General features: G+C 41.3%; 1 protein-coding gene across 1 annotated transcript in view; it reads left to right on the top strand.

Moving 5' to 3' along the window:
* The first annotated feature begins 2,594 nt into the window (after nt 1-2,594).
* FOXP1 (forkhead box P1) overlaps nt 2,595-13,530 on the top strand; it is a 519,679-nt gene continuing 508,743 nt past the window's right edge. Inside the window, exon 1 of the mRNA XM_006874620.1 lies at nt 2,595-2,690. The gene's annotated coding sequence lies outside the window, so the exon portion shown is untranslated. The remainder of the gene's footprint in view (nt 2,691-13,530) is intronic.

Here is a 13,530-nt window from a genome sequence, read left to right as displayed (position 1 = left end):
TCCTTTCACTCCTGCTTGGTGGTGTTCCTGGCACTTCCTGTCACTTCATCCTTGAAGATCTTTGAGTCCAAAAAAAAAAAAAAAGTTGTGTTGACCAGGTTGACTTTTCTATGAGCGATTCCTCATTTTCCTTCTGTGTTTCTTTGTTACATTAGAGTTCAAATTTACTATTCATGAAACACATTTTAATCAGTGACCATATCAGACAAATGGAAGCTAAGCGCTGGTTAGTATGTTGAAAATAAACACGCGGGCTCTCATTAATGTCGCTGTCTGAATAATTAGTTGAGCATCGTGTACTGAGCAGCTGTGAAAACAAAGCAGCTTCTCATTGGAACGACAGGCTGACAGCCACGTTTTAGGGTATGGTCATTAGTGTGCCGGCCATCAATGTCATGTTACTGTGTCAAATTAGTTAGTGTCCCCTTAGGAGAGAAGCAGGACCTACAAATTATCCACCCACAACCCAGGAAACTGTGTTGGCGAAACCTGCGATCAAGTGTGAGCAAATTGTTAACACGGCTCATAAATTAACTAGTTTACAGGCTTATAACATTTTACAAGTAGATAATAAGGGGCAGAAAAGTTTTCCAATTGCTTTGTCCTAATGTTCAGGGCTGCGATCTGCTGACTTTTCCTGGAGGAGTCTACAGCTGATGGCTTTTTGTTAAGATGAGCAAACACATGGAGTGTCAGAACAAATGTTTGGAAAATCTAGAGCCCAAAAGGAAGCAAGAGTAAATCCGTTGAAAACAATATAATTAACTTCGTTATCTCCTTGCTCTGATAAGACAGTGACAATAGTCTTCTTTCTTTTGGTGGCAGTTGTTCAACTAACGAGTTCACCAATTAACTTTGAACGATTAGAGCTTTTGCCAACTGAAATGATCTTTAAAATAAAAAGCCAGTATTCTTTATGCATTCCGATCATAGTCTTAAGCTGCCTTGTTCAAGAAGAAGAATGCTAACACAATATGTTAAAACTCATAAAAGGATGAAGATTCTTAAACCGTCCTAGATTAGATAAGCAGTTCACACACACATAGAAACAGATACCTAGAAAACATAGCATGGACAAATCTGACCTGAGTTAATCTCTTGTCAGGAAGAGACCCTACTAAGAGCACCATCTCTTAACTTGTTTCTGAGTTCTGGTATATCGATAGCCCATGCAGCTTCCAGATAAACGTAACTATTCAAATCATAAAACTTCTTACATCGCCTTTGCAGGTTCAATGTGTCCATTTGAATAGTAGGTTAGAAAACAGGGACATTCATGGTGTTCGGTGTAAGTTTATTGCTGTAGGAGACGGGAACACACACCATAAATCTAATGCGGTTTCGGCATCTCAGAGTTCCATATCACAAAGAGTCTGCTCTACAACTGCAAGGACTGTGTATGTAGCATTTTCGTCTTCAGTACCAGTGCAGAAAAGGACTGGCATGCAAAACACTTGCTACTGACATCTATTCACAGAAACTTTCTGAAAGTGCTTGAGAAGGAGTCGATGTATCTGTCAGCAATTTCAACTTACTTGGAAATGCTCTTAGTAAATATTCTCCTAATAACCCAAGTAACCCCTGAAAGCTTGCGGCCTCAGCACAAATACACACACTGACTGTCTCCATGGCAAGTGTGTGTCATAACGTCCTTCTCCACTTCAAGTGTAACAGGAAAAAGAGTGGCTCCTGGTTGCAAGTAGGATCTGGGGGTTTGCTGGCAGGGCAGTGCCTGCTTTCTCCTGTACAGGTGTATATTGTATGCCTGCCTATACATGCATCAGCACAGTGGCTTGCACTTGCTTATTTCTTCAAAGCTCTCTCACTGACAGCATTGAGAGACCAGAATCCAAAACAAGATCGTCATTTGGACTTGAGCATCATCTTGCTCTTTCTTCTCAGCATGAGGTAGCATTGTAATTTTGAATCCTAGTGTCTCACTCTAGGATAAACACTGGGCTGTTAAGCACAGGGTCAGTAGTTCAAACCCAGTACAAGGTCTCTATGAGTCAGGAACCACTCGATGACACTTATCACCTACAGGAACAACAATCCTCAAAAGAGAAAAGTAAAAAGAAAATACGGAATTTAAAAGAAATCAGATTTCTAAGGAAAAACCAGGTCTTTTAAGAGTGGAGTTTTTACTTGCCTTGATAACTTTTTGCATCCTTCTGTTACACATTCTGGCAAGCACAGTGGCTTTGTAGGATAGACTCTGTACTGTGAACCACAAGGTCAGTGGGTCAGTGGTTTGAGCCCATCTGTTGCTCCATGGGAGAATGATGGGGTTCTCTGCTTCCTCAAAGACACACAGTACAGCTTCGGAAACCCTATAAAGGTTGGCTATGCATCAGTACCGGCTTGATAACACTTTACAACAACGACACTATAAATTCTGTTATAGTAAACTTATATTAAATATGAACTTGATTCATCACTGGTGTTCTAGAAGGGAAAGGATAAAATGGGCACTTAGGTACGTGATTGTATGTTGAATGTAAACATTGTGTATCAAAAAGGAATAGGTGTATGTCTTGCCCTGGAAGTATCACAATGCGTCCATGAACTTACAGTCTTCTTTCTTTCTGTTCGTAGCTTCCTTCTGTGCATTGCAGTTCTGTGGCGTAATGTATGCCCCCTCCCAGTGACCCCAGGCTTTTTATGGCCGTGAGCCACGTTCAAAGTTCAGGGTAAGTAGCATACACCAATAATTTTTTTTGATACCTTCTAAAAGTTGCCATCCATTTCCTCGGGCAGGAGATCTAATATTCCCAAGGAAAATAATGGATTCTTTCCCATTGTCGAGTACCATTTCCAAAGCCAGTAGGAATATGATGGGACTTTTTGTTCAAGTTCATGGGAAAAAATTACTTTCTTTTCTCACTGAATTTTTCTATAAACTTTTTGAAGCCCCCATGTGTCTGCTGTTTGCTATGTGCTAGCGTTACGATTTTCAAGAAGAATGTAACTGGGGAAGGTGATTTCATGCAGGGGTTGGCAACCTTTGTCTGTAAAGGACTAGATAGCAAACATTTCCATCTCATGGGCCCTATCTTCTCTGCCCCAACTACTCTAAGCTCTGCAGTTATAGCACAAAAGCAGCCAACCCTGATCCGTTGCCACTGAATAGATTCCAAATTGTAGTGGCCCTCATAGGACTCTTAAGTCTTTATGGAAGCAGATAGCCCCATCTTTCTCTCAAGGAGCAGATGATGAGTTTGAACCACCAACTTTGGTGCTTAGCAGTCCAGTGTCTAATGGACAGCACCATCCTAGACAATACTTCTATATCTAGATGTGACTGTGTCCCGATATAACTTTATTTACAAAAACAGCCTAGGTTGAATTTGGCCTGCTGGCCTTAGTTTACTGATCCCTGATCCAGTACATCAGAGGTGGACAAATGTTCTATAAACTCAACACCTGGGTACCAGTTCCCTGACCTTGTAAGCGTGAAACAAGATATTATGTGTGAAAGCACTTAGGAAATTTCAAAACCCCTTACAGATGTATGGTAGTTCTACACAGTCATTTTGGTTCATCGAGTGGAGGATACCTTTTTCACCTTTTTAATCACTTTGGACTTTCATGAGCTAAATGAATGTGTGGGGGTGCTCTTTTATTTTCTGAGTAATGTGGTTTCTCTTTACATTCCTTCTCTTTTGCAGTTGATCGACAAGCTGCTGAAATGTCTTTTTAGTATCAAATGTGGCTGAAGGGATATAAAGGTAGATTATGTCAGGCTAAAGATCAAATGCTAATGAAGAATGATTAAATTTCTTTTAATCATCAGAATCTGAGAGTGTTTTAAGATCTTCCACCTTTAATATAAGCTGTAATACATAATACTGCTTTGAATGTCTACTAGTATGTTTGAATTTCACACGTCCTGCATGTCAAAACATAGAGACAGGCTCAGCAAATAGGCTTCCTTGGACTAGCAGCACTAATTAAGAAGGAAAGTCGTCCTTAAACAAACAGCTTTGGGAATAGAATGGCAATCAGAATCCCAGTCCGTGAATTTTCTTGTTTCTTTTTGCTTAAACAACAACAACAAAAAAAGGAGTGTGATCTTTTAGACCTATTGTTAGCTAATTGTTGTTGTTGTTGTTGTTAAGTGCCGTCGAGTCGGGTCCGACCCATAGCGACCCTGTACAGGGTTTCCGAGGGTGTAAATCCTTACGGGAGTAGAAAGCCTCATCTTTCTCCCGCATCAGCTAGGAAATTGTTTTTTTTAAGTAATAGAGATTTAGTCTCATAATCCTTTTTTAAAAATTGGTTGTTCATTCTCTAACATAAAACCCATCTGGTGGAGAGCAGCCCTTAGTTGGCAAGTTTGTCTTCTGGGTTTTTTGTTTTGTTTTGTTTGCTCTGTCTCCTCAAGGTTACAATGTGGCTGCTGAATCTCTAGCCATTGCCTCTGTAATCTGGCAGGAAGAGACAGAAAGCCAGGGACTAGAATGAAAAAAACTCCTAGCTAAGACCACAGGCCCCTTTAAAGAGTGTTCCCTGAAGCCTCCCTACTAACCACCTAGCGATTATGAATCGGGCTGCGAACTGCAAGGTCAGCAGTTGGAAACTACCAGCTGTTCTGAGGGAGAAAGATGAGGCTTTCTGCTCCTGTAAAGATTGACAGCCTCGGAAACCTTGTACAGGGTCGCTATGGGTTGGAACCGACTCGACGGTACTTAACAACAACAACATGCTGTACATTTAAGAAATGCAGCCTTCAGTTTGAACAGCGTACAGTCAATTCTAGCTTCGGGTACAAAGGAAGAAAAGGAGAAGAGTACCTGAGCATTTGTAGAAGCCGTTTGCACACGATCATGGCAATTTTTCATCTGTGTTTAATTTTTATGTACTTTAAATGAATGTTTTTGCCTTCCATTGACACTCTTCAGCCATGCGTGCTTGGTGGTTTGCTTGATTTTTATGTTAGAATTTCAGCCTATTTTGTTCTTGGCAAAGATACATATTTCAGTAAATATTTTAGGACTGTTATATTCCTACAGTATGGCAAATCTGAGAACTAGGTTTCTCTCTCAAGGGAGTTATAAACTAACATTTTAACTACCTAATTTGCTCATGAGTCTTCTCTCCTGTATATATAATCTTTTGTTAAGTCTCAGGGACTAATGTGAAATCCTGGTAACACCCAATTCTCTTCTCTCCAATATGTTCAAGGGACGCTGTCATCAGCTTGGTACTCTCTACCTATTCTTGTGATGAGGTACAGACAGAGCAATAGTTTCTACACTAGATCTCTGTGACTTTAACTGCTCCTCATATGTTTTCTGACGGAGTCCTGGTGATGTTACGGGGTATCCATTGGGCTGTTAACTACAAGGATGGCAGCATTTGTAACGATGTAGTCTCATTGCTATCATTGGAATTGTATGTCTTCCAAAAACTTAACGGAGAGAGAGAGAAGAGAAAGGAGGGAACACAAATGAGCCAACTTTGTCCAGTTTGTCAATTGCAGATTGGCCTGTAGGTTTGCCTTCTGTAAATGTTCATTTCACAGAATGAGACCTACGCCAATATTTCTTAATATATTCTCTGCCTACACTTGTCTGTGGTGTGTGCTCCTAAAATGTCCAGTAACTGATACATTTAAAAGCATTCATTACATAACTGCTATGTATATAGAATGGAGTCCTGGTGTGGTGCTGTGGATTAATACACTGGACTGCAATGTTAGTTTGAACCACAAGATTGGCAGTTCAAACTCAGCAGCCGCTCCTTAGAAACCCTATAGGGGTTGAAACCGATTCAACAGCACTTAACAACAACTAATATATATAGAATAACTGACTTGATGACATTTAACAACAACAACAACGTATATAGAATGTAGGATAGCTGATGTGGCCAAGAGTGTCTTCTTTGGAAGTTAGAGCAGTTTAGGTCAGATGGGTCACCTCTTCCATTTACTGACTGAACGACTTTGGGCAAATTATTCAATCTCTCTGGACTGGGTCCTGTTTATTTGGGGAAAGGAATCTGCCTCCCTGAGAAGACTTACTGAGATGTTCCTTGTAAAAAACTTAGCCCAGATCCTAAGACCAGTGGCTAGCAAGTCAACTCTAACTTGTGATAACCCATGTATATCACAGTAGAACTGGTTCTTAATAGCTGAGTTTTCAGACATAGATCTATGGGTTAGACTTGAAGACTTGAACCTCCAACCTTTCAGTTAACCACCAAGTGCATTAACTGTTCGCACCTCCCAGGGACTCCAGCACAGATCCCAGCACCTGATACATCCCAGCAGACCTCTGTCTCAACTCAGTTTTACACTCCTGTAGTTAGTTTGTTGGTCATTTTTTTTTACTGGTAGACAGTGATCATTTCACTATCCACTGCTTCTCACCTGCAATCCCCTTGTAAATTCCAGGAGAGCCTTGGGTGACGGCCTTGATGCCAGTCTTCAAAGACACCTGTACAGTCCTTACATCTCTGGGTTCCATTCTTTACAAGTTCCCTCAAGAGGCACACAGTTCGTTTTTCATTCCGTTTTTTCCTTACTCAGACAATGGGCCTGCCTACCAAGCAGAATTCACTAACTGCTTTCAAGTTGGTATTGCTGATGATAATCTGAAACTCCGTAGGGTTTCACTTGTGCAGGCTGATGTTCCCCGATGTCGATCTTCCCCTGTCTCATCACCTGGCCCTGCCTCTGTGCTGACTTTGCAAAGTGGGCTTGATCTTCCACTGATATTCGTGGGAATGGCCCTCACAGAACAGTGTCATCTACTCACAGAAGCTGCTGAATGACTGCGGCAAAGATTGTCAGCAGTGCTTAGGGATGGTCCAGTTGGAGTTGTGTCCCCAAGACTCAGAAGCAGTTGCAGCCACGTGGGCTAGGTTCTTCTCTGGAGTCCCTGGGTACTGTTGGATGAGAGTGGGGGAGTCAAACACTAAATGTACTAGAACTTTCCAGTGATTTCCTTAACTGTGACTCCATGTCCTGGAACTGATCATCTTGAGGGCACGAACCACCAGACTTTATTAGTACCTTTCAAGATTCTGCCTACCAGTGGCTGTATTTTCATATACTGTGTGGAGTCCTGGTGTGGCGCTGTAGGGAGAGCTCTGGACTGCTAATTGCAAAGTTGGTGGTTCAAACCCAGCAGCTGCTCCTTGGAAATCCTATATAGGGTCGCTGTGAGTCGGAACCCACTACACATCACTTAATAACAGTTGGCTATGTAGAGAGAGTGACTTTTATCTGTTCTAAAGAATCGTAGAAATCCTGAGATTTTGCTACAGGGCTCCAAATATTTTATTTAAATACTACTCAAGTGTGGCAACAGTAGTGAGGTTGGCCCAGAAACAGGCAGTGTTTCGCTCTACTGTGCATAAGGTTGCTATGGGTAGGTACTGACTTGATGGCACCTAACAACAACAACTTTGCTCAGTCCTGGTGTGGCACTGTGGGTTAATGTGTCTGACAGCAAAGTCATTTGAACTACAAGGTCGGTGGTTCAAGCTCACCAATTTCTCCTTGAAAACCCTCTACAGAGTTGCTATGGGTCGGAATCAACTGGGCGGCACTTAACAACAACAACTTTGCTCAGTTGTCATAAAATCTCCCTTGTCTACAGATGGTAGTGTGCTCCTTAGTGTTCAGTTCCAATATCAACACCTTGGAGTGGGTGGTGCTGTAAGATAAAGCAAGGTCGGTGGTTCAAACTCACTAGCTGCTCGTCAGAAACCCTATACAGGGTCACTATGAGTTGGAACTGACTCCACAGCACTTAACAAAAACAAACACAGGAGAGCCCCTCTCTTTCTGTTTTTCTCCATGTCAGCCCTTGGGGTTTTGTGCTTTTCACAGTTGGCAGGTCCTTTATATGTGAGGGGGTTTCAAAAAGTTCATGGGAACATGGAATTAAAAATAGTGGAATTTTCCCATGAACTTTTTGAAACCCCGTGTACCTGTTTTCCGGGCCGTAAGCAAGGGGTAAGCCTCTCTTCTTTGTGGCCTCCCCATGCTTGACAGTGGCTAGACACCCAGTGACGTTGAGTGACACAGAAGTCTCTCACATCCCAGTAATCCCGAGGATGACTCGCGACTGAGCAACGTTCTGTTCGTTTTCATACAGGGTCACTCTGAGTCCACCAACTCAAGGCAGCGAACCCTGGCAGCACCCACACAGTATTTTTTAATCTTATCAGGAAAACATTTGGGGATCTCCCTGTGAATTCCTACATGCACATAGTACCTAAGAAACATCTGGAATACCTGGTGTTGCTTTGTAGGATAAGCATAGATCACTAACTGGAAGGTTGGTGATTCAAACCCCCACTAGCTAATCCTCAGAAACCCTATACGGGATCGCTTAACAACAACCCCAAAAATGTACGTCTGGATGAGGAAGTAAGAAGTCAAAATTATACACATCACCTTTATTATAGGAATGGGATGCCACCCTTCCAGTGTAAACCACAGAGGCTAATGGTACTGTCTGTGTGTCCCAGTCATAATTCTACTCCGTGTAGGTAGAATCATTTGCCCTTTGGGCCTAAAGCATATTGTGGGAATTTTAGCGTAGTGGTGCTAATCGGGCTGCGAACCTCAAGGTGAGTGGTTCGAAACCACCAGCTGTTCCGCAGGAGAAAGATGAGGCTTTCTGCTCCCGTAAAGATTTACAGCCTCGGAAACCCTGTACAGGGTCACTATGAGTCAGAACTGACTCCACAGAACCTAACCACCACCACCAGTTAGTAAAGCTGTTGTGCTTTGAAGTCAAATCTCTGCACCCTCGTTTATGAACAGATGGTTTCATCTCTGTGTTCCTCAGTTTATTGTCCTGAGGTAGGGGTAACAGCGTGAACCTAGCTCATCACGTTATTGCAAGGATTAAATGAGGTAATGTATGAAAACCTCAGGGTCTGCAGCTTTAACTGCGACGATGCTGTTAATTTAGAAAGATCAGCAATGGCTCTTGGGAGCTACCCCGGCAAAACTCACAGTGCTCTTGGCATCTTCATTTTCAAGAGCCTTGATTCCTTCAGATATTTACTCATGTGTCATGCACTGAATTAACGTTCAAACTAAAAAGTACAAAATGAGCTGGTAGTGGAATGGTCTGGTTTATATTTGCTGTTGACATGTTGGCTGTTGGCTGTTTATGATCTGTCACAGATAATACAAGTTTATAAACCTCAAACACTGCAAAGGCTCCTTTTAGAAGCCTGACTCATATCCACAAATCCTAGGAAACTCAACATTCAGGGACTGTGTTGTCCTTAATCCACCTTGCTGTAGAGAGGTCTTGCCCTTAAGTTAAATCTGATTTGATCTCCTGTTTTGCAATCAGTGGTACCTTAAATTTCCTGTAAATTTTCTTTTTTTTTTTTCTCAGGGGGGGTGTGATTGTTTGCTTGATGTATCTGTCCAGAAAGTTCACATACTTCTCTCTTGAAAAAAGTCCCTGTTTACATAGACTGAAAAGAGTGTGGATATAAATATCTTGCTTTGTTAGCACCGTTTTCTTTGACCAGCTTAAATATGATGATCTGTTATTGTTGCTATATTATTTTTTCATGCCTCTGGTTGACATGTGTTGTTAATTGTGAATACGTTATGTGGGAAGTGGACACACAGAAAGGGACCTTGTCTCTCTGTGTAGCCACAGCTCTCTGATAGTAAAGGAAGATGTATGTTAAGTCACATACTGTATTTACACGATTTAAAGAGCAAATAGGATTAGATAGCATATTATAACAGATGCTTCTTTTATTAGTTTATACTTTATCAACTTGTTGCCGTTGTCAGATACCTTGAAGTCAACCCCACCTCATAGGGACCCTGTGTAGTGTTTCAGAGGCTGTAACAGCTGTACAGGAACAGAAAGCCTCATTTTTCTCTTATTAGCTTTGAAAATTTAAATGCAAGTGTTGTTAAAATAGAAGTTTAAGGCATCAACTTTTAACTTCTAATAATCACCAGATAAAATTCACTGAGTTTCAAGTAAGCAAAGCAAGCGATTTGGGAGAGAGGGAAGAAAAAAAAAAAAAAAAGTTTTGTTAAACTCGTAACAGCCTTTACAGTGGCGGAGTCCCAGCTTTTTTGGTACCTCAAAATATATCACACCACCATCTCCAAATATCCTTTCAGAACCTAAAATAATAATTCAAAAAAGGGGAAACAGATGAGTGTAACGTGAGACGTGCTGAGTGCAATTTACATGGGAAGTCTGACGACCTAGATACGCTTTGCTCCATCCTCTTCTCAGTACCCTGGTGCCCCAGTGTCCTATCAGAGGGGGAAAATTAGGAGCTTTCTGGCAATATTTGCTTTGACATTTGAAATTTTGGCTGCATTGTCTGGGACCAGTTCCATGAAGCCAGCTCTAAATGCCAGTGACTCAGGTGAAGATGTACTGGGGTTTGAAGTGCTCAATGCCAATTTTCAGTGGTTTCAGTAACCTTCTGTCCTGGGTTTCTGACTAGGAGACACGATGTGTATGCTTTGTACATAACTCGCCAATGTAATTCATGAACAATGACACAAAGCTACTCTCCTGCTTCTAGCTTATATGACATAGTGAAGCAAATGTGCCTAAACATGGCAATATCTGTGGATTTCTGTTTCTTGAATAGATCATGTTTAGGCCTTCTTGAGTTTATCTAGGTTTTCATACCCAGAAGAATTTACATTTCATGCTATCGCCAAAGCCCATGTGCAGAATTTTCCCTTCTCCTTTAGACAGTACTGAGTGGTTGAAGTAGAATTTTCAAAACTCTTGGCTGGGGGCAGACAATTCTGGGAAGTTTTAATAAACTGGATTGTATAGCAGTTGCTTGATAGAACCACTTTTGTTTTTTTGAAAGTGTCTCCCCTATTTTGTGACCATCAAGTGAATTCTGACTCAGTATGACCCTGACAGAGTAGAGCTGTCCCATAGGATGTCCTCGCTGTCATTTTGACGTGAGCACACTGACAGGTATTTTTTTCCAGCAGAATGACTGGTGAATTTGAACTTCCAGCTTCTCAGGTAGCAGCCGAGCACTTAACATTGTGCCATCCATAATAGCTATCTTTATTGAGAACATACGAGATGACAGATAGGATTCTAAGCACTTGGCCTTAAATCACGATAACCCTAAGGCAGCGGGTAGGGAACATTTTTTTCAGCCCAAATTCATAACATTATTTGCAGGCCATACAAAATTATCAACTTAAAAATTAGTTTATTTGGTCAAGCATTTAATTAACTCATTGTGAATGTGATAACTAGAACTGTGGTTGCCTTGGCAGGGCCAGACCCAATGATTTCTCGGGTCTTATCTAGTCCGCCATTGTTCCCGAATGTTCCCCATCCCTGATATACGGGTGAGCATAAAAATCCATTTTACATATGTAGAAACTTGGGCATAGTAAGGTTAAGTAACTTGCTCAATTTAGAAGGAGCAGAGGTGGGATTTGAACCCAGGCACATTTGCTTCACTATGTCATATAAGCAAGGCATCCTCACAGTACTGTTGGTTAGACTTGGACTGCTGTGTGCAAGGTTGGTGGTTCAAATCTTGAACCATTGTGGGGGAAAGATGAGACTGTCTGATGCTGTGAAGATTTACAATGTTTAAAGCACTATATGGTGTCCCTGTGAGTCAGAATTGATCTGAAGGCAGTAGGTTTGGTTTTTGGTTTTGGTATGTGATATAATCTTCCCTAGGCAGAGGCTTTTATGAAGCGTTGATTTGCAAGCATTGCTTTGTTTTTGCATATATTTTTCAATCTAGGATTGCTTGTTTGCTACATGTTGAGCCTTTATACGTTGATACCATCTACAGGGGCCTATATGATCTTCCTAGACATTTTCAAATGCTTTTTAACTCTTTCTGCTTTTCCTCTGGAAAAGGAAAGTACATTTCAGAATGATTAGGAACAAGGGCAACCACTTACCTGGCATTCGTCATCACCTGTTGGATTTGCCTGTTAAAGACGTTTCCTCGAGATCTTGGATTCATTTTTCTCTGGGACATTATTCCAATTAACCTCATCTCTGTAGCTCTTGTCTCATTTCATATTAGTCTCCGACTACCCAACATTTGATTTCTTCTGCTCAGTTACCTGTGTGAAAAAGTGTGGTATGTGGAGAGAGTCACCTTCCCAAATCAGCAGGACTTTCCTAAGGGCATTTCCAACCAAGCATATCTAGAATGTTCTTTTAGTTCTTGGGATATGTTACTTACAAGGCTTTGTATTTACCAAGCTGAAAATCTGAGCTACGTAGAGGTAATACTGGCTATAAAAGTTGGAAGTCTTTAGTAACTTGATGAGTAGAGTTACAGATTCATGGGCTGTATTCCAAGGACTTTGACCTTCAAATGTTAGTAAAATGTTAGACTTACAAAAAAATGTATAAATACCAGTTGTAAGGGATCACAGATAAGCAATTTTCACTTTAACAATTTCAAGGATCGAATGTCCTTTTTAATACAAAGAGAACACTTTTAATGTATCTGTGCCTTAAAATAATGGAGCCCATAGTTTGTTATGTCTTCGTGTGACCAGTTTAAGTAGAAAGGAGAATTAACTGGCTCATGATATTGCAAAGTTGGATGGTAGAACTAGCTTCGGAGTCATCTGGAACAAGGGATCCAGAGTTAATATCACATTATTAAGTCTTGGGCTTGGTCTCTTCTCTTATTGGATCCACTCATTCCTGTAGGTTTTTACCTTGTTGTGTCATGGTGTAGCTATCCATGAATCCATCTTTTTACAACTCTGGCAGAAAGGAATCTGAAGTTTTAGAAGTTGTCACAGAATTAGAATCTTATTGATTTGATTACTCTGGTGTGTGCCGTGTGGGAGATGGGGTGGGGGGTGGATTGGAAGCTGGGTGTGATGGTATACGGGGCCTTGAGTGGGTTACATGGCTATGTCTAAATCTGTAGATGATGTCCAACCTACACAAAACAGTGAAAAGTAGGTGAAAAGATGTTGGTTCCCTAAGAAGGGAACAGGATTCTCGGATGGGATGGCGGCCTGTCTTCTGTGTCAAATAAGAGACTAAAGGTGATGCATAGCAAGTACATACCAGTACAGGGTTGGAATGAATCTTTCCAGATCACATAGTCTAGTTACCCATGACTGAATCTCATCTCTGAGATTTTCCCCATGAAGATGTCTACCTTATACTGGTACACCTCCAGTGAAATTTGCTGCATTTGAGAGCAGTCAGTGCCTTAAAATATTACTTAGCGTCTGTCCTGTAAAACAAATCAAACACTAAATTCACTGCGATTAAATCAATTCCTACTTATAGTAACCTTGTGTCGGGTCCGAGACTAAACTCTTATGGGACCAGACAGCTTCATCTTTCTCCCTTGGAGTGGCTGGTGGGTTTGAAATGCCAACCTTGTGGTTAGCACTTCAGTGCTTATCCTACAGCGATACCAAGGTATCTTCGCTATTCTGTTTTGTTAAATGCCTATATAGCGACCCTATATAGGGTTTCCAAGGAGTGGCTGGTGAGTTTGAACCACTGACCTTGTAGATCAAACCAGCCTTGA

This window comes from Chrysochloris asiatica, unplaced genomic scaffold, assembly GCF_000296735.1.
Source record: "Chrysochloris asiatica unplaced genomic scaffold, ChrAsi1.0 scaffold00290, whole genome shotgun sequence".
In the NCBI taxonomy this organism is placed as follows: Eukaryota; Metazoa; Chordata; class Mammalia; order Afrosoricida; family Chrysochloridae; genus Chrysochloris; species Chrysochloris asiatica.
The sequence above is the reverse complement of the archived record's forward strand: the minus strand, read 5'-3'. Positions and strand labels throughout refer to the sequence as shown.